Source organism: Haliotis cracherodii, unplaced genomic scaffold (genome assembly GCF_022045235.1).
Source record: "Haliotis cracherodii isolate W230 unplaced genomic scaffold, xgHalCrac1.p SCAF_16, whole genome shotgun sequence".
NCBI classification, from domain to species: domain Eukaryota; kingdom Metazoa; phylum Mollusca; class Gastropoda; order Lepetellida; family Haliotidae; genus Haliotis; species Haliotis cracherodii.
This window is the reverse complement of record NW_027266271.1, coordinates 9,479,867-9,507,117: the sequence shown is the minus strand read 5'-3', so window position 1 is coordinate 9,507,117 and position 27,251 is coordinate 9,479,867. Positions and strand designations below refer to the sequence as shown.

At 41.4% G+C, this 27,251-nt stretch overlaps 1 pseudogene; it reads right to left on the bottom strand.

The window, feature by feature from the left end:
• Positions 1-11: 11 nt before the first annotated feature.
• LOC139463800 (serum paraoxonase/arylesterase 2-like) lies at positions 12-23,351 on the bottom strand (annotated as a pseudogene).
• Between the last annotated feature and the right edge of the window lie 3,900 nt (positions 23,352-27,251).

The following is a 27,251-nucleotide window of genomic DNA, read 5'->3' as shown; positions in this document are numbered from 1 at the left end:
AGTGTTATGAGAAGATTTTATCTTTTTATTATAAAAGATTTAGAGAAATAATTGTGCAAATCAAATTAAGTTTCAAGGCTCTAAAACACATCTGGTAATTACACTGGCAGCTTTAAGTGTAAACTAAAGCAGGCTAGAAGCAACTCGGTCATGGTAATACAAATGTGAAAAAAAATTACAGAGAATTATGAATTCTAGTATATGCAATCATTATAACTTGATCACGTTCACTTCAAACAATTGTTTAACTGCAGTGTCATTACGCAGATGTGCAGGTGGTTTCCCATGATTTGCACAGAAGGTGCAACACAAGGTGCAACAGAAGGTGCAACACAAAGATTTGAAAGTTGGCATTATCCCAACCACACTTGTTTGAATATTACTTAACTTTGGAGTGAGTGAGTGAGTGAGTGAGTGAGTGAGTTGGGTTTAACGTCGCTTTTAACAGTATTCCAGTTATATCACGGCGTGTCAGCTTAATGTGGGAGGAAAGCCCAAAGTGATGCACGTCTAAGACGTTTACCACTTCGGTGAAACCCACGAGCACGGGTATGGTGACTTAACTTTGGAAGCAACTTGACTTAATATCAACTCTGTAGAGGCAGATTTTGAATAGAGTGGGATGGGGGTGGGGGGTATGTATACTCCCTAAGTCTCAAAGTAAATAAACACACATGGTGGAGGCGGTTATCACATGAGGGTCTCAAAGAAGGCAATGATGCTGGGCATCCTCTGACACCTTGACTCTGGACCCAGCAAGTCATTTTTACCATCCTTTCATCATCATACACATCCATGGATTTCACATCTTATGTATTACAGATAGCTTCATAGCTCAAAATTCACTAAAACCATATTGATATATTCCAACATTTTGCATTATCAAGTGTTAAGATAAATTATGGATAAGACTTGATGTCCTGCATCAGTACTTAAGTATCACAGCACATACAAGGATTAAACAACTGTCCTAAATACACCCCAGTCACACATATAAGGGGGCCAATATGGAATTACGGGCCAATAAAAGTCTGAAGAGACCCAAAAGGACTTGTTGGGCCAAAATACAGTTTCTGCACATATGTACATTACTGGTCATGATAACAGTGTATCAGAGCGCTGTTTCCATAACATGTTCATTAAACATTATTCATGCATTCTATCCATCACTTGAGTTTCCTCAAGACTGGACTTTGTTACAAAGGACAAGCTATACAATAAAATGTCGACAGTCAAACAATCCTCAAGTGATCGAAAATGAACATGTACCAACAGTTCTGTATGGTGACATCTTGACATGAAAAGTATAAAAAGTCTACATGCCCTATTACCAGCTGCTTACTGAGGATGGGAGTGAAGCTATTTCCACACTAGTACAAGCAGCCACACACACATCATCTTCCCGAGGCAAGGGAGTTAACTGACTATAGACCTAGGCTGCAATTATAGCGTTACATTTTGGCGGGACTAGTCTATGCATTGTCAATTCAAAATCCTGTAACAAACAAAACATCCAGTTCATAAACAACATGGATTTCAACGTCGACTGCAGGATTGGCAAAACGTGTGTACTACCAACTGGGCGTTTTCAAGGTGCACACGGGATTTGATGCACTTCGCGAGGTAAGTCCCAATGCATTACAATATAGATCTTGATTATCAATCAGATCATCTTGATGTCTTTAAGCAAATGCAAGTAATATGAGAGGTGGAATGTGACTGGTCAATAGGAGGAACACAGAAGGGACATGACTCGTAAAGACCACTGGTAGCGCTTCAATCGAGCCTGGAAATTCCAGCCAAGTTCAGCAAGGGTGGAAACTGGACTTTTAAGGTCAGTTAATGCCCTTGCCTCGGGGAAGATGCACAAGCGTTCATGCACATCTCAATATAAAAGTGCAGTAATCTTGAATGACGTTCATACAGTTTGGCCCTCACTCTCTGAAGGTTCATAGTCCACTGAACTCACACAAAGTTAAAGACCATTCTTAAGAAAATAACCGATGTTTAACCATATACAGTACTGAACTTTGTTCAAAGGCTACTAACTATGTTTCCTTAATTCATATCAACAACCTATTCAAATGTCAATTTACTGATACTGCATTCCTCGATATCTTGGCCAGCATTCAATAGTTCTTGTTTAATTTTGTCATGGTAGAATGGTGACAAAGTCAGACAAACATAGGCAAAATCTTACGTTTTGAAAGGAAAATATATTGGTCATGATTTCAAGGGTTAAGTTAGGGGTTGGTCTATATCTGATGTCAGCTAATACCTAGTCAAATATGGTAGGTAGGTGACCAGTTATGCTTAACAAATATACAAAAGTATACACATATATACACATATTTTCAATCATTTTACTGTATCAGTAGACATGGCAATCATCAATAAGCCGATATTGGGGTCAACAATTCTTAAACCAGGATTTCAGTTATGCTATGATGTGTCACCTCAAAGTGACCATGATATAGACATATATTCGGAACACACAAACAGCAGATACTGTCATGAGTAAGGGGGGACAACTCTCAGTAATTGATTACCATCACTTTATACAACAGGGCCATTCTTGCCGATATGTCCGACTGAACTAGGATAAGATAACAAAGAACACAGCACTTATTTTTCCATAGGTTGCTTAATGTCAAACTATTTTAACAATATGACAGCATCCTGTAAATAACTGAGTCTTGACAAGACAAACCAGAGATTGACATAATGAGCCACACCCAATCCTGAGGGTACGATGACGAACAGTCAAACAAGTCACCGAGCCTGATCACCCAAACATTTAATATTTGTTGTTGGTTGTATTTTTGTTTGTTGTTAGACATCACACTAGGTAATATTACAGCTATATGATGGCGGTCTGTACATAATTGAGTCTGGACCAGACAATCAAGTAATTGACATCATGAGCATAGATCTACACAAATGGGACACAATGACATGCATCAACCAAGTCAGCGGGCCCGACCACCCGATCCTGTCAGTCGGCTCCTATGACAAGCATAGTTGCCTCTTACAGGAAGCATGGTTTGCTGAAGGCCTATTCTACCCCCAATCGTTACGGGTCATTTAATCTTTGTATGACAAGCATAGGTTCTAACCCAGAATCCACAGGGCATAATGTATTAAGCACAACAAACACTTCAAATATGAACACCGTATTATAAATGCATGAAGCCATGAATATCAAGAATATAAAAGATAAGTCAAAAAAGACAAAAAAGGACTTGAAAATAATACATGTCCGTATCGAAATCAGATTGGAAAAACTATCTGCATTAATACTATTACTGTAAATCTAAAAATAAATGCGTCTCCAAATTAATATGACTGCTGACCCCTAGCCAAAAATGCGACTCAATATCAATGCGACTCCCCCCACCCCATCCCTAGTGGAATGATACATATCCTTACCTTAATCCAATCAAACAGCAAATAGCACCGCTTATTAGCACTGATGTAGAGCACTTCCATAAAAGCAATAAAAGTTTACACAAAGTTTATATGTTGACTGGCATTAAGGAAGTTCAAAGGCAATAAAATAATTGAACCAACAACAGTTCACTGATTGATATGCAGAGAAGGTGTCAACAAGCTTGACACGAGTGGGTAGAACTCTTGACCCCAGCAGTGATAACTCACCGGATGCCCATTGTGTAATTCCTATTCTTTGAATGACATTGCTATATACTTGTTACAACTGCTGCTCAATAAACCGTGTTTGTGTTTATATTCAAGTTGGTATTTCCGCTATCCCAAGCTTGCAGTGAGGCGGTCTTATTAATGATGGTTCTTTTGGAAATGCGAAGTTAATTAATGTGAGCAAAGACCGCTCACATTTTTCGCATTAAATTCACGCTCGCGTTAATTTCAAGATTTACAGTATTTAAAATAATCCTGACAGAACAGACATATGCCTTTCATAAATATGCAGAACATTCATATACTGTACATATGCAATATGCAATACAAACATATTTCTTGCATTAAATCTTCACTTGTGTATAATACAGGTAAAAGTCACATACTTTTCAGTTTGAGCAAATATCGTTCACACACAAACGTTTTCATTTTCTAAAAACTGGCACCGACATTTGAGATAGATGTGTGTTGCAAATAGTCTTTGACTTACAGATGCACAACAAAGTACACTTACATGTATATAAATCTGGCAGTTAAAATCAAATATAAACGTAAATAACTAGAAGTATCTTCCTGATCTGTTGTAGAAACAGACAAGAGTCAAGGTAATGCTACTATTATGCAAGAGGAGGAATGTCATGGCACGCACGTCTTTTCACATCTAGAGCTTCAGGCATGGCAGATGAGGAAGGTAATGCTACTATTATGCAAGAGGAGGAATGTCATGGCACGCACGTCTTTTCACATCTAGAGCTTCAGGCATGGCAGATGAGGAAGGTAATGCTACTATTATGCAAGAGGAGGAATGTCATGGCACGCACGTCTTTTCACATCTAGAGCTTCAGGCATGGCAGATGAGGAAGGTAATGCTACTATTATGCAAGAGGAGGAATGTCATGGCACGCACGTCTTTTCACATCTAGAGCTTGAGGCATGGGAGATGAGGAAACTGATCAAGAAATGAAATCGAGTCAATTATTAAAGAATTATGGTTGCTGTGTGAGATTTGCAGAATAATTAGGAGCGTAATTCCAAAGAATTAGATAGCAAACATAATATGTACACAAACAAGTCAATGAAGTCATTGACAAAATATAGACTTTTGAATGTAAAATTCTTTTTTTTCAAACCCCAACCTATGAGTTAAAAACTTAGTCAAAACAATTTCCAAAGGATAAAAAAAATATCAGAATGGAATAAAGTATCCGTCACATTTCTAGAGGGGCACGTCAACATCACAATAAACTAGCTTGTCGAGGAAAGAGCCAATCAGCATCTTCTTGTTGTAAACAGTTGCCACAGTTGATGCTGATATCAGGTTTCCGTCATCAACGAACAGTTCTGTCACAGAAGACACAGAGCCATCCTTCAGCTTGATCTGCAGGACCTGAAACAAAAAGTAAGGTTTGAAACACATCTCCACTACAAGAGTGTTTTGTTTAAATAGATTATCATGTCTTTGAAGGGCATTTAGAAGTGATACACATAAGGATGAGAATTTATGGACGTCAACTTCTTTACTACTTATATATATGCTCCGAAACCTTGTGTTCCTCATAAAAGAGAAGTTGACATTCATAAAAATGTTTTCTTAGGCTTAGAAAAATAAAAGTATTGGTTCTCAGGCAATGGATTTTAAAAATATGGTGCGGGTGGTTGGTGTCTTTTTTTTCTTTTGGTTGTTCAAACTAGTATGTGAGCAAATAAACAGTTGTGTACAATCAACCTGGGAAAGGGCCTCCCTACATAAATGTATTCCTTGATGAGTAAAATATTGGAATACAGAATTTGACTACTGTTTTTATAAATGGAAATAAAAACAAAACATGCAGCAAACTTAAAGATGATGTGGGCAGTGCCTGACAACCAAGACTATTATTCTTTAAATAGATTTAAATAGATTACTGGCATGTCTTTCATTTTATTCGCATCTTAAAGCTGACCAGGCTGACATAATAAACAACTGCATCTTAGGCAATGATCTTATCTTTGTGTAGACAGATTAGTGTGTGTATAAATGTATGCTCCATACAATATAATGCTTAGTCTGACCTGACACACCAATCTGGGCAACTGGAGATCTATTCTACCCTGCCAGAAAGTCTAATATAACCAACAATAAAAGTCAGGGGTACTGGGGACCTATTCTACCTGACAATAAAAGTCAGAGGTACTGGGGACCTATTCCAAATAACAATAAAAGTCAGAGGTACTGGGGACCTATTCTACTAAACAATAAAAGTCAGAGGTTCTAGGGACCTATTCCAAATAAGAATAAAAGTCAGAGGTACTGGGGACCTATTCTACCTGACAATAAAAGTCAGAGGTACTGGGGACCTATTCCAAATAACAATAAAAGTCAGAGGTACTGGGGACCTATTCTACCTGACAATAAAAGTCAGAGGTACTGGGAACCTATTCCAAATAACAATAAAAGTCAGAGGTACAGGGGACCTATACCAAATAACAATAAAATTCAGAAGTACTGGGGACCTATTCTACCTAACAATAAAAGTCAGAGGTACTGGGAACCTATTCCAAATAACAATAAAAGTCAGAGGTACAGGGGACCTATACCAAATAACAATAAAAGTCAGAGGTACTGGGGACCTATTCCAAATAACAATAAAAGTCAGAGGTACTGGGGACCTATTCTACCTAACAATAAAAGTCAGAGATACTGGGGACCTATTCCAAATAACAATAAAAGTCAGAGGTACTGGGGACCTATTCCAAATAACAATAAAAGTCAGAGGTACTGGGGACCTATTCCAAATAACAATAAAAGTCAGAGATACTGGGGACCTATTCCAAATAACAATAAAAGTCAGAGATATTGGGGACCTATTCTACCCTACAATAAAAGTCAGGGTTACAGTGGATCAATCCTTCCCAACAACAAAAGTCAGAGGTACTTGGGACCTAAAATAGGGACCTACCATAAATAGCAGGGGTACTGTGGACCTATTCTACCAACAATGCCTACAGATCTGACATTGCATACCACACCTGTAAAGCTAACCTGACTCTATCACCGTAGGTTATAATTACCTGTGACGGAGCCCTGACAGAAGGGTCATCAAGGTGAGCCATACACTGGTAGCCAATGGGGTGGAGCCCTATGTAGAGGTCGCCTGTCACAGGATCAACTATAATATTGTCAGGAGCTGAGTGAAGGGGATAGATCTGGCAAAAAAAGAACATACACTTTTAGAAATACAGGCTGTAAATATATTTTTCCTTTATTTTTTCATGATGCAACTGCCAAAATAGGATAATGTTGAAGCGTATTGCATATTACCAACATGAGATATAAACTCAGCTTAGTGATTCAACATTGGATCATTATATACATAAATGAATGAATCCCATTGTGAGTGGTATACACAACTAAACACCATAGCAGTATTGTTTTAATTAAACAAAAAATAATATTCAATACAGACATAGGAATTTTGATGGGGTTTAGTTGCATTTGTGTTTTCTTATTGGAGGTGAGTTGAAATGGGGTTTAACGTTGGTTGGTTGGGTTGTTGTTTAACACCGCACTCAGCAATATTCCAGCTATATGACAGCAGTCTGTAAATAATCAAGTCTGGACCACATCACATCCAAGATTATTGCACTGATATAGCGACCTGCATGTACGTGAGCGTGTAGCTGCTTGTACTAGTTCGGACTGATGCAGATTTATAATGCCAGCACACTGAGATACCATGCTGCAGTTTAACATGAATACCCCACTCAGACACATTATACTCCGAGCCGACCAGTCGTTGTTTTAGCTCCTTAATAACAAGCGCCCGGCAGGGTAACAACAAGTACCATCTTTTAACATCTTTTGGTATGACGCAGCATGGGATTGAAACCCAGACCTTCCACTGTCTGGACCAACGCTCTACCACTACACCATGGAGGCGGTCTCTTATTACTGGACTGTTACCACACAGTAAACTCATTCTCTAGATGACTGGTGGTGCTGGTAACAGGACTACACTGAAGGGGCTCTTCCATGATCGGTAGTGACAGTTATGAGGATCTGATCCATGCATCTGACCAATCAGATTCCACAGCCACTGTTACACCTGGGATCATCCCTACTATCTTCTTCTGTGCCCAGTATCTTCACACACTAGACCTGTTGTGGCAAATATTATAGCTGAGTTAAGTACTTTCTCCCAACTGATTTAAAGGTTGAACCTACCTCTCTCAAGTGTAAAGAGTTATCGTTTCTTCTCTCGTATATCCTCAACTCATGGCCCAAACTGGCAACAACATACACGAACCTGTAACAAACGGAAGGATATGGATCACTGATATAAGACAACACATATAACATAAAATAAGGGGGGGTGAGGTAGCCTAGTGGTCAAGGTGTTCGCTCGTCACACCAAAAGCCCAGGTTCGATTCCCCACAAGGGAACAATGTGTAAAACCTATTTCTAGTTTCCTCCCCTGTGATCTTGCTGGAATATTGCTAAAAAAAAGCATAAACCACACTCACTCACATAAAATAAGGTGAGATGGCTTTGGTAAAGAGCCAGACCACACAGGTAGCTTTTAAACTGGACTGCTAATTCTACCATTTTCAATTTCGAAGATTCCTTAACAACAACCAAGGATGTTCTCACCTTCCATCTCCGGACATCTGAATACCATTAGCCATCATGATCCCATCAGCCACTATGCGATATGCGGGTACCATCGAAGTAGCCCACATCTGCCCACGGCATCAGGGCAAGGGTTTCCAGTATCCGGCCAATGTAGCTCGAAGTTGTCAGGTAGTTGGTGTAGAAGAAGCTGTCTTCACTGGTGGCAACAATGTCATTTACCCTGCGAGAAGATTAACATGTTTCAGATAAATATGTTTCAATTACCTCTTCTATGACTTCTTGCTGTTAACCTATACTTTTATATTATCTATGCCAAAAGTAATCCAAGTGAGATTTGTCATGGTCTATTCAAGCAATCCAGGCGTGATCTGTCATCTATTCACAAAATCCATGTGTACACAGTCTTTTTTTCAAGCAATCCAGGTGTGATCAATCATGGTCTATTCAAGCTTTCCAGGTGTGAATAATCATGGTCTATTCAAGTAATCCAGGTGTGATCAATCATGGTCTATTCAAACAATCTAGGTGTGAACAATCATGGTCTATTCAAGCTTTCCAGGTGTGATCAATCATGGTCTATTCAAGCAATCCAGGCGTGATCTGTCATCTATTCACAAAATCCATGTGTACACAGTTTTTAATTCAAGCAATCCAGGTGTGATCAATCATGGTCTTTTCAAGCTTTCCAGGTGTGGTCTGTCATGATCTATTCAAGTAATCCAGGTGTGGCTTGTCATAATCTATTTAAGCAATGAAACTGTGATCAATCATAATCTATTTAAGCAATGAAGGTGTGATCAATCATGATCTATTCAAGTAATCCAGGTGTGGCTTGTCTTCTATTCAAGCAATGAAGGTGTGATCAATCATGGTCTATTCAAGCAATCCAGGTGTGGAAAAGCTAGAATAATTCTGTGAACCATAAAATTTAAAAAGTGTGACCTTGTTTAATTGGCATTCAAGAAGTTCTTGAAGAAATAAGAAAATGTAAAACTTTATGGAAATAACTTCTGGCTTATTGCATATCAACACTGGAACGTCGCTTTATGCAATAAACCAGAAGTTGTTATCTATAAAGTTTGAGGTTGGTGACAGTTGAGGTGTCCCATGTGTTATGAGAACAATACTTACTGTTTCAGTGTTGGATCACCGTAGTAGGATTTCACATGCTGCAGTGCAAGTTTATCAAACGACACCTGGAATTTCTCGATCTTCTCCTGTCCGTCCCGTTCATGGTTGACAACAAATAGGTACACTGTGCCTGAGAGTAAATTAATTTATTATTTTGTCAGCAGAATCATACAGAAATATGTACTGTAGTTAAGCCTTGTCATGTGCATAAACTTCAACAGCTACATGTGAAAAAGAATAAAAAATCTGCTGCCCATAGTGACTTGTTCTAATACATGTACCTTCAAACTGCTGCCTTACAGAACATGGAGTCATATAATGTTCTTTACTGAAAAAGGATTCATGTTCTTCATTACAGAGAGGGGATTCAGGTAATGTTCAGGTACAGAACTGGGATTCATATTGTTCATTATAGAACAGGGACTTCTTGTCCTCCCAAGCAGTGATGCCATGAGGCTGCAGCTTGTCCTGTACATCAACACGACACCCTTAACTCACCTGACGTCTTGTCCTTCCAAGCACTGATGCCGTGAGGCAGAACCTTATATCCTGTACATCAACACGACACCCTTAACTCACCTGACGTCTTGTCCTTCCAAGCACTGATGCCGTGAGGCAGAACCTTATATCCTGTACATCAACATGACACCCTATACTCACCTGACGTCTTGTCCTCCCGAGCACTGATGCCGTGAGGCAGAACCTTATATCCTGTACATCAACATGACACCCTATACTCACCTGACGTCTTGTCCTCCCGAGCACTGATGCCGTGAGGCAGAACCTTATATCCTGTACATCAACACGACACCCTTTACTCACCTGACGTCTTGTCCTCCCGAGCACTGATGCCGTGAGGCAGAACCTTATATCATGTACATCAACATGACACCCTATACTCACCTGACGTCTTGTCCTCCCGAGCACTGATGCCATGAGGCGAGAGCTTATACCCTGTACATCAACACGACACCCTTTACTCACCTGACGTCTTGTCCTCCCGAGCACTGATGCCGTGAGGCAGAACCTTATATCCTGTACATCAACATGACACCCTATACTCACCTGACGTCTTGTCCTCCCGAGCACTGATGCCGTGAGGCAGAACCTTATATCCTGTACATCAACACGACACCCTTTACTCACCTGACGTCTTGTCCTCCCGAGCACTGATGCCGTGAGGCAGAACCTTATATCCTGTACATCAACATGACACCCTATACTCACCTGACGTCTTGTCCTCCCGAGCACTGATGCCATGAGGCGAGAGCTTATACCCTGTACATCAACACGACACCCTTTACTCACCTGACGTCTTGTCCTCCCGAGCACTGATGCCGTGAGGCAGAACCTTATATCCTGTACATCAACATGACACCCTATACTCACCTGACGTCTTGTCCTCCCGAGCACTGATGCCATGAGGCGAGAGCTTATACCCTGTACATCAACACGACACCCTTTACTCACCTGATGTCTTGTCCTCCCGAGCACTGATGCCGTGAGGCAGAACCTTATATCCTGTACATCAACACGACACCCTATACTCACCTGACGTCTTGTCCTCCCGAGCACTGATGCCATGAGGCGAGAGCTTATACCCTGTACATCAACACGACACCCTTTACTCACCTGATGTCTTGTCCTCCCGAGCACTGATGCCGTGAGGCAGAACCTTATATCCTGTACATCAACACGACACCCTATACTCACCTGACGTCTTGTCCTCCCGAGCACTGATGCCGTGAGGCAGAACCTTATATCATGTACATCAACACGACACCCTAATCTTCACCGACGTCTTGTCCTCCCAAGCAGTGATGCCATGAGGCTGCAGCTTGTCCTGTACATCAACACGACACCCTTAACTCACCTGACGTCTTGTCCTCCCAAGCGCCGATGCCGTGAGGCGGGAGTTTATATCCTGTACATCAACAAGACACCCTAAACTCACCCGACGTCTTGTCCTCTCAAGCACAGATGCCGTGAGGCGGGAGTTTATATCCTGTACATCAACAAGACACCCTTAACTCGCCTGACGTCTTGTCCTTCCAAGCACTGATGCCGTGAGACTGGACCTTACATCCTGTACATCAACACGACACCCTAAACTTACCCCGACGTCTTGTCCTCCCAAGCACTGATGCCATGAGGCAGAACCTTATATCCTGTACATCAACATGACACCCTAAACTCACCCGACGTCTTGTCCTCCCAAGCACTGATGCCGTGAGGCAGAACCTTATATCCTGTACATCAACATGACACCCTATACTCACCTGACGTCTTGTCCTCCCGAGCACTGATGCCATGAGGCGAGAGCTTATACCCTGTACATCAACAATACACCCTAAACTCACCTGATGTCTTGTCCTTCCAAGCACTGATGCCATGAGGTGGGAGTTTATATCCTGTACATCAACAATACACCCTAAACTCACCCGACGTCTTGTCCTTCCAAGCACTGATGCCATGAGGTGGGAGTTTATATCCTGTACATCAACAAGACACCCTAAACTCACCCGACGTCTTGTCCTCCCAAGCACTGATGCCGTGAGGCTGCAGCTTGTCCTTGTCAAAGTCCTCCGTGGACGACAGCGTCATCTCCTGCACCACCTTCCTGGGGTTCTTCATGTTGAACAAGTAGATCCTCCCCCTGATGTTGTTTTGTGCATAAAACTTCTCAAAGTGTCGTGGGTTTTCAGATTGTCGGAATCCCTGCAACCATACGCTTAAGGTAAACATACTGCTAATAAATTATTGAAAGAAACACATTGCTCTAGGGAAGCATGTCCTTTGCCTCTCCATCCCCTTGAAAACTGCCTGTGGTATCCAACAATATGTTGAGAAAAGAGAAAAACATCTTGATACCCCCAACACAAGTCCTGCATGAGGCAAAATACCCGATCAAATGCAAAAGAATATATAATTCCTTCTTATGCTTAACAGGGAAAGGCAAAGAACATTCTACCCTTACAGAATTTAACCATAGAGATGCAAGTCTTCACTGCATATTCTTGATAAGTCAGGGATTTATCTAGGACTTCAAACAGAGTGCCCTTGACAGACAATTTTTCTATTTTCTGAAATTCAGAAGTATTTTAACATTCTATTTCAAGATTGTCTGTGTTTGTTTGATTTCAACTCAATACTCAGCAATATTCCAGCTATATGGAGGTGTGTAAGTAATCGAGTGTAGACCAGACAATCCAGTGACTGATATCATGAGCATCGATCCAAGCAATTGGGATACAAGATGTATCAACCGAGTCAGCAAGCCTCCCGGTCGCGATATTAACATTTTTATTGCAATGAAATAATGTAGAACAAATCATTTATGACTCTTCCTCTCTATTGCGCCTATTGGTGAAACACAAGTCACCTCGACATATAGGGTAACATCGTCATGATCACATCAACACGAATTGGGACACTTTTCATTCCAATTTGATCATTCTTCTGATGTTTGTAGAAGATTCCTGGACAAATATTGGCCTGAGCAGGTCTAGATAAATCCTGAATCCCGAATACTTACAACTTCTTACAAACTTACTGATGTAATAAATGTCATCCCATTTGGCAACATGTGCATGTCTTCTGATCCAAAACCTAAAAATAACAGGAAACGTCCATCAGCGTATGAATGCATAGACACATTACTGGGCAGGACAAGAGGGGAGTCCAGTTGCAATAGGTCATATGCACCTATGCTGGTCAGTGATGAGTGAGTGAGTGAGTTGGGTTTAACGCCGCTTTTAACAGTATTCCAGTCATATCGCGGCATGTCAGCTTAATGTGGGAGGAAAGCCCGAAGTGATGCAGGTCTCAGACGTTTACCACTTCGGTGAAACCCACCTAGAAACATAATTGGGGCGAACCGGGATTTGAACCCGCAATCATAGGTTTCTGGCGTGCCCAAGGGACGCAACTCTGCACAGCGAATCGCGGCGCCTTAGACGACTGGGCCACCCGTGCCCCCTGGTCAGTGATGAAAAGGAGTGGGTGGTCAGACACATGGTTGATTGATTGTGTGTCATCACACCTCAAACTTTTGCTTGTTTGCTTGTTTTTTTAACACCACACTCAGCAATATTCCAGCTATATGACGGCGGGTTGTAAATAATCGAGTCTGGACCAGAGAATCCAGTGATTGGTATCATGAGCAGCGATCTACGCAATGTGGAAACAATGACATGCATCAACCAAGTCAGTGAGCCTGACCACCCAACAAGTATAGTCACCTTTTACGACAAGCATGGGTTGCTGAAGACCAATTCTACCCCGATCTTCACGGGGACAAGCATGGGTTGCTGAAGACCAATTCTACCCCGATCTTCACGGGGACAAGCATGGGTTGCTGAAAACCTATTCTAACCCAGATTTTCGAGGGGACAAGCATGGGTTGCTGAAGACCTATTCTAACCCAGATCTTCACAGGTGACCACAAATGTGTTATACACTGCTCATACAATCAGATATTTTATTTACAGGCCACTATCATAAAGCTGAGATATTGCTGAGAGTGGCTTTAAACCATAAACAAATTAAGTGATATATTATCATAATTATTAGGGATATTTAACAGGGACAGAAATTAGCACAAGGCCGCTAGAGTGGGCCTAATGTTGAAGGTATCCTTAGGGCAAATATCATTTCAAACATTTTGGTGTTACAGAGACATTTTGTCGCTATTCGAGCTAGTAGACAATCTTGGTTAATTTCCACCCCAATGACTGTCTATACCACTTCTAAATGCATGTGCATCAATTCCCACTATCCACCACTGAACACAAAAGACCCTCCCATAAAACTGAGTCACTTTCTAATCAGAAACATTTAAAAGGACAAGGTATGGCAAGGGCTTCTTATGGTCCACTAAATCTACAAAATTTAAGAAAATAGGACATTTTTGATCAGATGTGTTCATATTATTAGCACCTTAACTGTAAAAATGCTAATTTTAACATGTTTAGAGGATTTCAGGAATCCATTTTCTAATCTAAAAACATAAATAAGTGAGTGTATGAATGTTGTTGCAGTCAGCAATATTCCAGCTAAATTACAGTGTCCTTTAAAATAATCAAGTCTGGACCATGTGATGGGAACAAGAGGAATCCTTACACCATTGGGCAAAGGTGAGTCTCGAGAAGTTGGTTGGTTGGTTTATTGTTTTACGCCACACTCAGCAATATTCCAGCTATATGACGGCGGTCTGTAAATAATCAAGTCTGGACCAGACAATCCAGTGATTGAGCATCAATCCACGCAATTGGGATCGATGACATGCTTCTACCAAGTCAGCGAGCCGGACCACCCGATCCCGTAAGTCGCCTCTCACGACAAGGATAGTCGCCTTTTACGACAAGCATGGGTTGCTTAAGACCTATTCTACCCCGGATCTTCGCGGGTCGAGTCTCGAGAAGAGTGTCTACTTGTCCTCATGACACCATAACTATTGGGCAGTTTGGCAAAGACTACAGGACTAGTGCCAATGTCTAATACTGACTGGCTCTTAGATTTCTGTGAAGCTCTGATACTCATAGCGGGGCCCTCACTCCAATGATTTCACACAAAGTGAAAGTCGATTCTTTTATAATAGTCAGCGGAGGTGCTATGATCGAGCCCCAAAATTCCAGCGTAGTTCGGCTAGGGTGGAAACGGGACTCATGCAGTCAGTTAACTCCCTTGCCTCGGAAAGATGAGGGGAAGCCTACTGGTATAAGATTTCCCTGCCAGTGTGAAGCCTATTTCTGGGGTACCCTGCCCTGAAATTACTGGTATATTATTTAAAGCGGTGTAAAACCCCATCACTCACAGAAGCTGTTTAAGAAAATACCACAGGATCCAATATTTATCCATACCCATTCCTTCCACTTGATGACAAGGGCCTGGGTAATGGTTGAATATATGCTTGTTAAAACCCATCAGGAAACTGAAATAAGAAACAGACATTCATTCTGAAATACATGTCACAAATCATTCATACCTTAGTTTCTACGTTTGCAAGTCCTTGAGACACTCAGTAATAAACAATGGGGGTCTCAGTGTGACAACTGTACCAACCTCAAATACTGCCTTGTGGTTATCACAGTGAGTGAGTGAGTGAGTTGAGTTTAACACCACTTTTAACAGTATTACAGTTACATCGTGGCGTGTCAGCTTAATGTGGGAGGAAAGCCCGAAGTGATGCAGGTCTCAGCCGTTTAACACTTCGGTGAAACCCATGATCATGGGTATGGTGCTGACAGGCCTAGAAACATAATCGGGGCGAACCGGGATTCGAACCTATAATCATAGGTATCTGGCATGCCCAAGGGATGCAACTCTGCACAGCGAATTGCGGCGCCTTAGACGACTGGGCCACCCGTGCCCCCAGATATGAAAAAAGAAAAGCATATTATCAATCTTATTAAAAAAGAAGAGGGAATAGTTTCTAAATTACAACTGGAAAACCCATATAGCCACAGCCGCAGTTTAACATGAATGCCCAACTCAGACACAGTCTACTGACTCCGAGTCGACCAGTCCTTGTTTAAGACTCTTAGCACCAGGCAGGGTAACAACAAGTACCACCTTGTAATGCCTTTTGGGGATCGGACGCTGGACATTCCGCTCTCCCACCAGAACACAAGCGATCTGAAGGAATTTTGAACCTTGGAGGACATGGGCATCATAGTCAGAGAGCTATATTACACAGAGAGAAAAAAACAATACTCACTATATCTTGACACAATGTTGAAACAGCAACACAAGCAAGCTGATGATTATTATCTTTATATACATCTTGAATCTGAAACACATTTGTAATAATTAAGAATGATTACTTGAATGACCATCTACATATAGAGATCACGAGACTTTATGGCTAGGGAGCTGCTTGACTATGGGTATTTAAAGGAGTAGACAGAGGTGCACACTCAGGCGCAATGATGACAGCATTGCACCACACATTCTGCCTCAGTGATGACTTAGCATCACATCACACACTCAGAAGCAGTGATGATTTAGCATCACATCACACACTCCGGCACAGTGATGACTTAGCATCACATCACACACTCCGGCACAGTGATGACTTAGCATCACATCACACACTCCGGCACAGTGATGACTTAGCATCACATCACACACTCCGGCACAGTGATGACTTAGCATCACATCACACACTCCGGCACAGTGATGACTTAGCATCACATCACACACTCCGGCACAGTGATGACTTAGCATTGCACCATATACTCCGGCACAGTGATGACTTAGCATCACATCATACACTCCGGCACAGTGATGACTTAGCATCACATCACACACTCCGGCACAGTGATGACTTAGCATCACATCACACACTCCGGCACAGTGATGACTTAGCATCACATCACACACTCCGGCACAGTGATGACTTAGCATCACATCACACACTCCGGCACAGTGATGACTTAGGATCACATCACACACTCCGGCACAGTGATGACTTGGCATCACATCACATCATACACTCCGGCACAGTGATGACTTAGCATCACATCACACACTCCGGCACAGTGATGACTTAGCATCACATCACACACTCCGGCACAGTGATGACTTAGCATCACATCACACACTCCGGCACAGTGATGATTTAGCATCACATCACACACTCCCGCACAGTGATGACTTAGCTTCACATCACACACTCCGGCACAGTGATGACTTAGCATTACATCACACACTCCGGCACAGTGATGACTTAGCATCACATCACACACTCCGGCACAGTGATGACTTAGCATCACACCATACACTCCCGCAGAGTGATGACTTAGCATCACAACACACACTCCCGCACAGTGATGACTTAGCATCACACCATACACTCCGGCACAGTGATGACTTAGCATCACATCACACACTCCGGCACAGTGATGACTTAGCATCACATCACACCATACACTCACGCACATAGATGACTTAGCATCACATCACACACTCAGAAGCACTGATGACTTAGCATCACATCACACACTCCCGCACAGTGATGACTTAGCATCACACCATACACTCCCGCACAGTGATGACTTATCATCAGTGGCTGCTTTTTCCAGCTCAGAATGATGCCAATTTTTTAGTGCTATCCCACTGAGATAACATGTGACAGTTTAAAATTGAATACCCCATTCAGACACAGTATACAGACTCCGAGCCAACCAGTCCTTGTTTTAGCCCCTTAATGCTGAGAGCAAGGCAGGGTAACAACAAGTACCATTTTTTAATGTCTATTGGCATGACATGGCTGGGGATCGGACCCCCGACTTTACGCTGTCACAGAGGCGGTCATCTGACTTAGCAGCACTGTTGACATTTGAACCCTTGTGTCATACGTAGGGCAGGAAATCCGTATATATTTTTGTGTGCTATTGTGTATCACATCTATTGAATCGGACATGCCTATTACATTAAGACATCCGTTCCTGTACTACAATTACATTATTTGTAAGTACCGGTACTCATTCAATCAACATGACCAAGGAGTTATCACCCCTTGTAATTAACTGTATCATAAGCTCATAAGCTATCTAATTTGTATTACATCTAACTGATGTAATGACATGTTAAAACGCTGTGTATATTAAATGACAGTGTATTTATTGAATGAAATATTGTGTCAAGGTGTTTTTAACCATGTGCAGAAAAAACATTCTCACCATGAAACAAGTGTCCTTACCCATCTGTTCAAATCCATGCACTAACCACGCTTACATTATTTACTTTCATAATAAAGGATGGTATGTATGCGCACCTATTACAAACATGGTTCAGGTTTGTACATTTTTTGGCCAATGTTAGTCTGTCTCCCAGACCCTAGAGAAAAAATTAAAAAAGGGGTTAACTCAATTCTGATTTGGCAAGTCTAGTTTGCATCAGCTCTAGCCTGAAATATGGTACATGTTCTACATGCTTATTTTGTAGATATATACTAATGCAGTCAACAACTTTATTTCTTGGGACTAAATGTCAGCCTCAGCCACCGTCTGTTGACAAAAAGCACTAAGCCAGGAACAGTAAAATCTTTTTCAGGATGGTGCTTGTTGGGATAAGGGAGGTAACTCCTGGCTGCCATATATGTAAACCTATGAATATTTTCTGCTAAACACAGGTGGTAAAATATTGACTATAGGTATTGAAGTTCACCTGTTTTTCCATTAAGTTTTACATATAAAATCAACAGGAACCATCATAGTCTAGTATGGTGCCCGGTATGCCACTTGATGTTAACTTAGCAAAGCAAAGTACCACAACGTGTATAAGGTCAAACATAGATATCGAGCAGTCACATATAATCAGTTTACTCAGTGAACAGTAACTGAATGTTCACCTTGATGCACATGCTCTGAAGCCTATTTTCTCAACCAAACTCAAAAAGTGATATTTAAAAATTGTACAGATTTTCCCTCAAATTACATTGAATTAATTCGTGAAAGATGTGAGGTACAGCACTGTGCCAGAAATTAATGGACACTTGAGTGACGTCATGACCCCGGAAGCGTAATTTGTTCAGGACAAATGGACATAGATCTACCTAATATTTGGTGATGTAGCCCTTTACAGTGTATACTCTTAAATTAAAATCCTGCTTGGAATGCTCTTGTATCAGCTTTTGATGTTATCAACAGTCAAAGATTCCCATATGTCACGAATCTCTTCTTGAAGATCTTCATAAGCGTCGATGTCATGAACACGTGTTTTCAACCCTCTTTTTCTTATAATGTTCATATCTGGAGACTGTGCCGGCCACGTGAGTAACTGAATTTGGTTGTTGAGTTGTTTTTAAATTTTATATTGACCATGGACCGTACACAGTGAATGGGAGCATTGTCATTTTGAAAGATGAAAGAACTGTTAGGAAAATGTCAAGCAATTACTGGCCACAAATTTTCCTCCAACACTTCTTGATATTTCTGGGCATTTACCCACCCTTCCAGGAATGTAAATGTCCCAACAGCCTCAAACGTTATGGATCCCCAAAGCATAACACTCAGACATTTGCCAAGGGGTGACTGAGGCATCCTGGGTACCAGTCTTCTCCCACCTTTCTCCACACATTAATACGGTTGTCAGTCCCGATTTCTATCTTAGATTCATCATTAAACACCACCTAATCCCAGAATCCAATAATTGGCGTTCTCAGTTAAGATCGGCACCAAGAAACTCCTTTTTTCCTGTTGAACTCTCAAATTCTGATGTGTTTGCGAACAATCCTTCTGTGCTAGCCTTCATGATATACTTCACACTGAACAGTTTATTTGGAAACAGTAGAAGGCCTGTTTTCATTGAAGTTATTAGTAATTTCTGTAAGCGATGATTGTCTATTGACTTTGACACTGTGAATCAACACACCTCTGTCACGGTTGATCAGAATCCTCGGTCTCCCAGTTTGTGGCTGATTTTCCAAACTTCGTCTCTCGCTAAAGCGATGAATCACACCATGCACTGTGCTCTTGGCTAGATCTAACAGCTGACTTATTTTCTGCAAGATTTACCATTCAAATGCAGGCCTATGATAACTTCTTTTTTGTCCAGCAACAGAATATTCCTTCTCTGACTCATCATAAAGTCAGTGGCAGAAATCATGAGAAACGGAGCCGATGACAACAAGGCATGTGGCATGCGATACTTGATGACGTCATCAATGTGTGGGCAAAATTTCAGATCATGACATTTCGCGGGTCGAAAGTTAGATGCGCTGAAGCAAATGCCATGGTTTCTTGCCAAACTCACGACATCTCAAGAGTCTCATAACTTAAGGCATTACTAGCTAACCCTAGCCAGGAGCCATGATGAGGTCCTAAAAGTCAAAACATGACCCTATATCTAGGACCCATTGCAGCTCTCAGCTAAGCAAACCATACCTCACAACTAACCCTACGGATGGTAAAGGAGTGTTTGGTTGGGAAGTGGTGCCAAACCTTTAGGCCTTATGATCGTGAAAGGGGTGTTTATGGCTAAGGGATAGACTACCTCCCCCAAATGATCGTGAAAGGGTGTTTATCGCTAAGGGGTAGACTACCTGACCCAAATGATCGTGAAAGGATGTTTATCTCTAAGGGGTAGACTACCTGACCCAAATGATCGTGAATGGGGTGCTTGATGTGTGTGTGTGTGTTGGTGGGGGGGGGGGGGGGGGAGGGGGAGGGGCAAACAGCTTCGTTCACGAACTGTGTTAGTGGAGCGTTGAGTTAGAAAGATGCAGACATTGCATTTCCAGTTCCACATCAACAGCTGATTAACAAGTTATTATTAATATCAGGCGTAGTCAAAAAGCAACATACACATTTATATCGAATTTTATAGAACGTATGTTCAATGTGGAAAACGTGTAGCCTATATATCACAATCACGGACTTCACCTACAGCTTCTAGAACAACAATCACCTTTGATATGGACTTCGAGCACGTCAACAGCACATAAACAAACAGGGGAGCTAACTCTAATCCCATATAAGTCCAGAAATGTCGGGCCTGGCTAATAGGCAAGGAGGTTCGAAACTACAATTGCCAACGATGCCTTTTTTTTCACTTTTGTATGTTTTTAACTGTCCCGGCTGATTTACGTGTGAAGTATGCATTATTTACTTTCATGTAGTATTTGTTTGTTTGTTTCTTTCACATGACGGCTGTCTGTGAAAAATCGACTTTGGAGACAATTCAGTGCTTGACACCAAGTGCATCGATCCACGCAATTAATTTATTGAAGCTGCCACACATGTGATATACATTTCAGACAAAGAGGTTTTCAATGGCAGTTTTATTATTGCGTGTGCTTGAATTTACTATCGTCACATGCCGCTCCAATCGCTTTCCGTAACTGAAATACCCCAAAATATCATTCACTCAAGTTCTCACCCTTCCTCTTATTCACTTACCCACTCACTCACTCAAGGGGCGGTCAGGTAGCCTAGTCGTTAAAGCGTTCGCTCGTCACGCCGAAGACCTGGGTTCGATTGCCGACATGGGTACAATGTGTGAAGACCATTTCTAGTGCCCCCACATCCACATACCCTGCGATATTGCTGGAATATTGCTAAAAGTTGCGTAAAGCCATACTCACTCACTCACTCAAATGTCTCATACAGATCTGCTCTCTCTCTCTCTCTTGTTTGTTGTTTAACACCGCACTCGGCAATATCAAAGTTATATTACGACGGTCTGTCAATAATCTAGTCTGGACCAGACAATCCAGTGATTGACACCATGAGCATCGATCCACGTAATTGGGATACGGGGCGGTGGGGTAGTCTAGTGGTTAAAGCGTTCGCTCGTCACGCCGAAGACCCTGGTTCGATTCCCCACATGGATGATATTGCTGGAATATTGCTAATAGCGGCGTAAAACCATACTCATTCACTAATTGGGATACGATGACATGCATTTACTAAGTCAGCGAGTCTGACCACCTGATCCCGCTGGTCGCCTACGGGCCATTGCAGTTAGTGGTAAGAAGAAATTGTAAAGAGATGCAAAGGCGAATTAGGACCTAGTGGCAATCCTTTGTTTGTTCTTTCAATGCCAACAATATTCCATCTATTTGTCGGATTTGATTGATATTGAGAGCAACGACCATCGGGGTACGATGACGAGCAATTAAGTCACCGAACCTGACCACCCGATCCATTAAGTCAGCGAACCTGACCACCCAATCCATTAAGTCAGCGAACCTGACCACCCGATCCATTAAGTCATCACTACGACCAGCATATGTCGCTGTGGACCTACCGTATTCGACATAATAAGCGCCCAGGGCGCTCTCTTATTAGAATATTGTTTTGGCGAAAAACAACAGAGTTGAAAGATTGTAAATGTCGTGGTTTATGCTGACAGCCTGAAATGTTTATATACCACAAATATATTTTTCCAGAATTTAATTTCCCATAATTAAGGATGCATATAACACACGTATTATACACGAATAATACAGAGAACGCATGGTCCGTGGACCGATCCCCAACTGCGTCATACCAAAAGACGTTTAAAGACGGTACCTGTTGTTACCCTGCCTGGTGCTAGTTATTAAGGGAATACAAGAAGGACTGGTCGACTCGAAGGCAGTAAACTGTGTCTGAGTGGGGTATCCATGTTAAACTGCTGCATGGTATCTCCGTGGGCAAGCACTAACTATAACACGCACGCACGCACGCACGCACGCACGCACGCACGCACGCTGCCATTTAAGTGCAACTTGAACGCGACTTTACACCCCATTCTATATAATTCCCCAACTTCACCTCACATCACGCCTGGTAGATTACATACATTAACTGGTACTAACTTGGCTTCTCTGTTAGATAATATACTAGCAGCTAATGCTTCCAAGGCCTGTTACCGTGCCTTACATTTCAGATACAATTAATGCCATTCTCTAGCACAGCCATGTGATTTATTACCGTCTGGGAAACAGTATTATTCAGTTATGGAAATAGCTGCATGTGCAGATGACAATGCGATACGAGATGTTGTGAGCCCATGTTAAATCTGCTCCACATTCTATCAGGACCGCCCGTCACTGTGTGGGGACCGACCGTTTAATATTCTTCGAAGTGCCTGGGAGTTTTGTTTGAGACGGAGTATGTTTTCAGTTTGCCCTTCAAGATATGCACACAAACATTATCACATCACATTATTTTCAGACACAGTCAAGTGAACGCAGTATTTTTCCTGTGAAACCTGAGGCCAATATTTTTTCCCGTATTTTTGGGAGCTTTTTTCAGAAGCACCCCTCCCCCACACAAGAATATCTTATAATCGGACTCATGGTAATTCTAAATAACAAAACAATGCAATGTTAATTATACTAACGGTAACCCTGCTATGGCCCCGATACCCAGTGGGAGCGTACTAGGACCTACCTTTGTGCCTGAGTCCTCCTAAGTACATGTACTAACACACGTACCAGCCCCCTACATCGACGTGCTGTTAGTCTTCACCGCATTCAGTGGGAGTATATGGTGTCAGTGTTTGAATGTCTGTGTTTACCCTGAACATACGTCATACATTCATACAGACACAAGCTGCAAAATAAGTCCATTCACGCTCAGAGACAGACAGCCATCACAGAAGAAAATGACCTGATCCGACATTTGGTATAACACTTGAACACAGTGACCCGTACTCTTGATAAATTCATCCATTGCAACACTTAAGGACAAGATGTATAAAATACTTTATCTCTAATATGTTTCAACAAAATCTTAAAACAAAGATATTTGGACATGATTTATGATATATTAGTCATAATGTGCAGTAAATTTCAACTTATTACAAGTTACAGCAGCAACCATATACATGTATAAGTATACGTGTACTAGTCCCACAAAGGTGCTAGTCAAAGAGATTGGGTATGTTTATTAACCCTGAAAGGTCCATATGTTTTGAATACTCCTAACAATAGCATTATGTCTAGGCTTATAAAATACATTTTGACCAATTTGCCCGTAGGGCGTGGAGGTGAGGATGGTGTTGGGGGTAGGGGGCACTAAAGGCATGACTCAGAACTTTCTTTTCTGAGGGTGACAGCATGCTTTGATCAGGGTATGTGGGTTTTACCTCAAATAGGTAAAGTTCTGTGTTAAATCAAACTTCAAAAGAACATATTTTGTATGAAAACAGTAAACTAACAAATTTGAATATATTTATGCACAATAATTAGTCATGATGACAATTTAAGTTCATTTTAGTAAAACTTCAACTTTTAATTTGATTCATTAACAAACTATTCCACACATTTATAAGGCAAATGTTGATTCTGTTAATATGGGACATAGCACATAATACATTGTAAAAATGCATAATTTTCTGACTGAAATGTTAACTATTCCTTCTTTTTCAATACTATTACAGTTTATTATACACCAAATGAAGTTAACTCCTTCAAAATATGTCTTTTGTCGCGATTATTCACGAGTAGTACGTGAAACATGATTCAAATTTCTTTAAGTACACCATTTAGTGATATATTTCATTTCTTTCATCATTGATATCACTGTTCATCATGCACACAACAACTTACAGTATGCCGCCGTGATATTGCTGGAATATTTCTAAAATAATACTGCCCTGTGTATTTGTGTCTCATGAAGATATGAATCTGTAGGGTTTACTTCCTGTTGTGATTCTATACATATGTGTACAGAAATATTTATATTGACACCAATTTGCGTAGATATGCAAGTTTTTTTTCAGTAATAAGAATTATTTAACATATAAAATAATCATCTGTGAGCAAATGAGCTGAACTTGAAAAGACTTATTTATTGAATGTTTAACACTGTGACCATGCACTGTTTGAGTGGTCCAATACCGATGTGTGCTCATGTCTCTCACTGAATGTCCGTGTCACAGTTCTCGTTATCTGTGTCGCAAGACAATGCAGGTCTTGCACTACGATCTTTCTGTCAGATGGACAACACATAGTGAACCCTGTGGAGATTTTGCAGCATTACACTCTTGGAAGGGGAGAAGAAACATGGATCACCTCCGTTTAATTTTTTCGGAGGTCCTGATTTAGATCGAGGTGCACATTTGTCCTTAAAGAAACAAAATCAGACCTTGTTGACATCTGAAAGGACACCTAGTGCTCCATAATATTGACAACCTCAGTGAACATATACTTTCAATGACATTTTCCTTTTCTGGCCCATAGATACAACTCATGAATGCATGGAGAGATGGAAGAGCATCACAGATATCCTCACAACTAGCCTAAACTGTTGCACTAACATCAATGTTGGGTCTGGTGTTTTTACTACTATTTCCTGTGTCGATCCTTACCTGTGGACCATTCATTTCAGGTGGAACAATAGATGGACCAGCATATCAGTTTTAGATGATCTGACTGAAATCCTTGGCGATCCCAAGTCACTCCCGTTTTTGCATGTATGAAATATCAATCTTGTATCTGCCTCTTCATGGCCAGCCCGCGGCAACATACAGTTCATGTCCTGACAAATTGAATTATATGCATCTTTTGCATTCTTCTACTAGAAACCTCAGGAGCGTTTATTTGAACATTGGAGACCTAAATACTTGATGGAATTAGTTCGGTCTGGAGAGATTCTTCCGCCATGGCATCAGGCCAAGCATCTGCCTCTTAGTATCCTTAATAGATGGACTCTTGTATGTATGACACACCCAACACGTCTGGCCCTTCGACATAGTCCAATAAGCATTGTTTGAGCAATACCCTTGTTCAAAAGCGGCACATTCGTGAAATATTGAACAAAGAACATCCAATCAATGATGCATATATCAAGAGTGACAGTTTGTTCGTAATACTCGACCTTCTTTTTGAAATAGTGCGGACGCCTTGATTTGTCAGTCTTGTTGAGATGGCCAACCATGTGGACAAAGCAGATAGGTTCTGGAGTCTTGGGATATGAAAGACATCTTGCAGGTTGATATTTGAGAATCAGCAGTCTTCCCAACCGATCGCATGTGCATTTAAGCCCACTGACCTTCTTATCTTTGTCTGTGCATGAATGTTTCACAGTTACAACAGCAAAATGTTTGACTTTACATCTTGGATAGGCTTTCCAAACCGAAGAGGATCACTGAAACAAATTGTTCGACCACTCTTCTCCTTCCTGTTGCACAGAAAGAAGGTAACTGACTATTCCATCTGGTAACGTGTTTCCAGAACTGAAACACTAGAGGTTGGAGTTGAGACATGCTTCACTGAATGGATTCAAACTATTTTCTAGTGCATTGAGAGGTTTCTCAACATTCTATCAATATCCCACAACATGAGATAGCCTTTGCTCCTATGAAGTTTCATACTTCTGTCAAGACAAGCCATCTCAAGAAGACCTGACACAACTGCACTTCTTAAAGAACGAGTTATCACCCATCTTGTGTGGGCAGATATGAACGTGATTGTATGAACGAAGAAATTCCAGTCATCCTTGAAGCTGCATCGACATTAACAGTAAGCTCAAGTGCTAGTTCAGCTCGTACTCTGGATAAGGGGACACGGGTGGCCCAAGCGTCTAAGGCGCCGCGATTCGCTGTGCAGAGTTGCGTCCCTTGGGCACGCCAGAAACCTATGATTGTGGGTTCGAATCCCGGTTCGCCCCGATTATGTTTCTAGGTTTGTCAGTACCATACCCGTGCTTGTGGGTTTCACCGAAGTGGTAAACGTCTGAGACCTGCATCAGTTCGGGCTTTCCTCCCACATTAAGCTGACACGCCGCGATATAACTGTAATACTGTTAAAAGCGGCGTTAAACCCAACTCACTCACTCACTCACTCACTCTGGATAAAGAACTTGTGGTTCTCTTAATTGATAGTCCTCTATTTTCTAACATCTCTGTTGTTCCCAGGTGTGTGATATATATGTTCAGAAGATTGAAGTGACACAAGGTCGTCCACCTTGAATACTTTGGACCACTCATAGGAAAGAAAATTGGAAAGGTTCGATGTCACATGGCCTGCAGACCTTGCGAAACATCAGATACAGGTTGACATGATGATCGATATATACAAACGGAAAAAAGAAACTGAGCTTTACACTGAGTTCAATAAAACATACATATATTCTGAAACTAAATAATGCACCTTTCAACACATATTCATGAAGACATCTCCTTGACTTCAAGGTCCTGATTCATATTTTGCATGGTAATGCACAGTGCACTAATGGATGTTTGAGTGTTTGTTGGGAGCACGGTGCTCACACTCGTGGTTTTAGAATATGAACAGCACACGGTGACTGTTCAGCTATCAGGTGCTCATAAAAAACATTTTAGTCTAACAGTAAATAATGCTTACACGAATTGCTGAAAAGTATATGTGACCTGGGTATGCTGGAAATAGGAGTG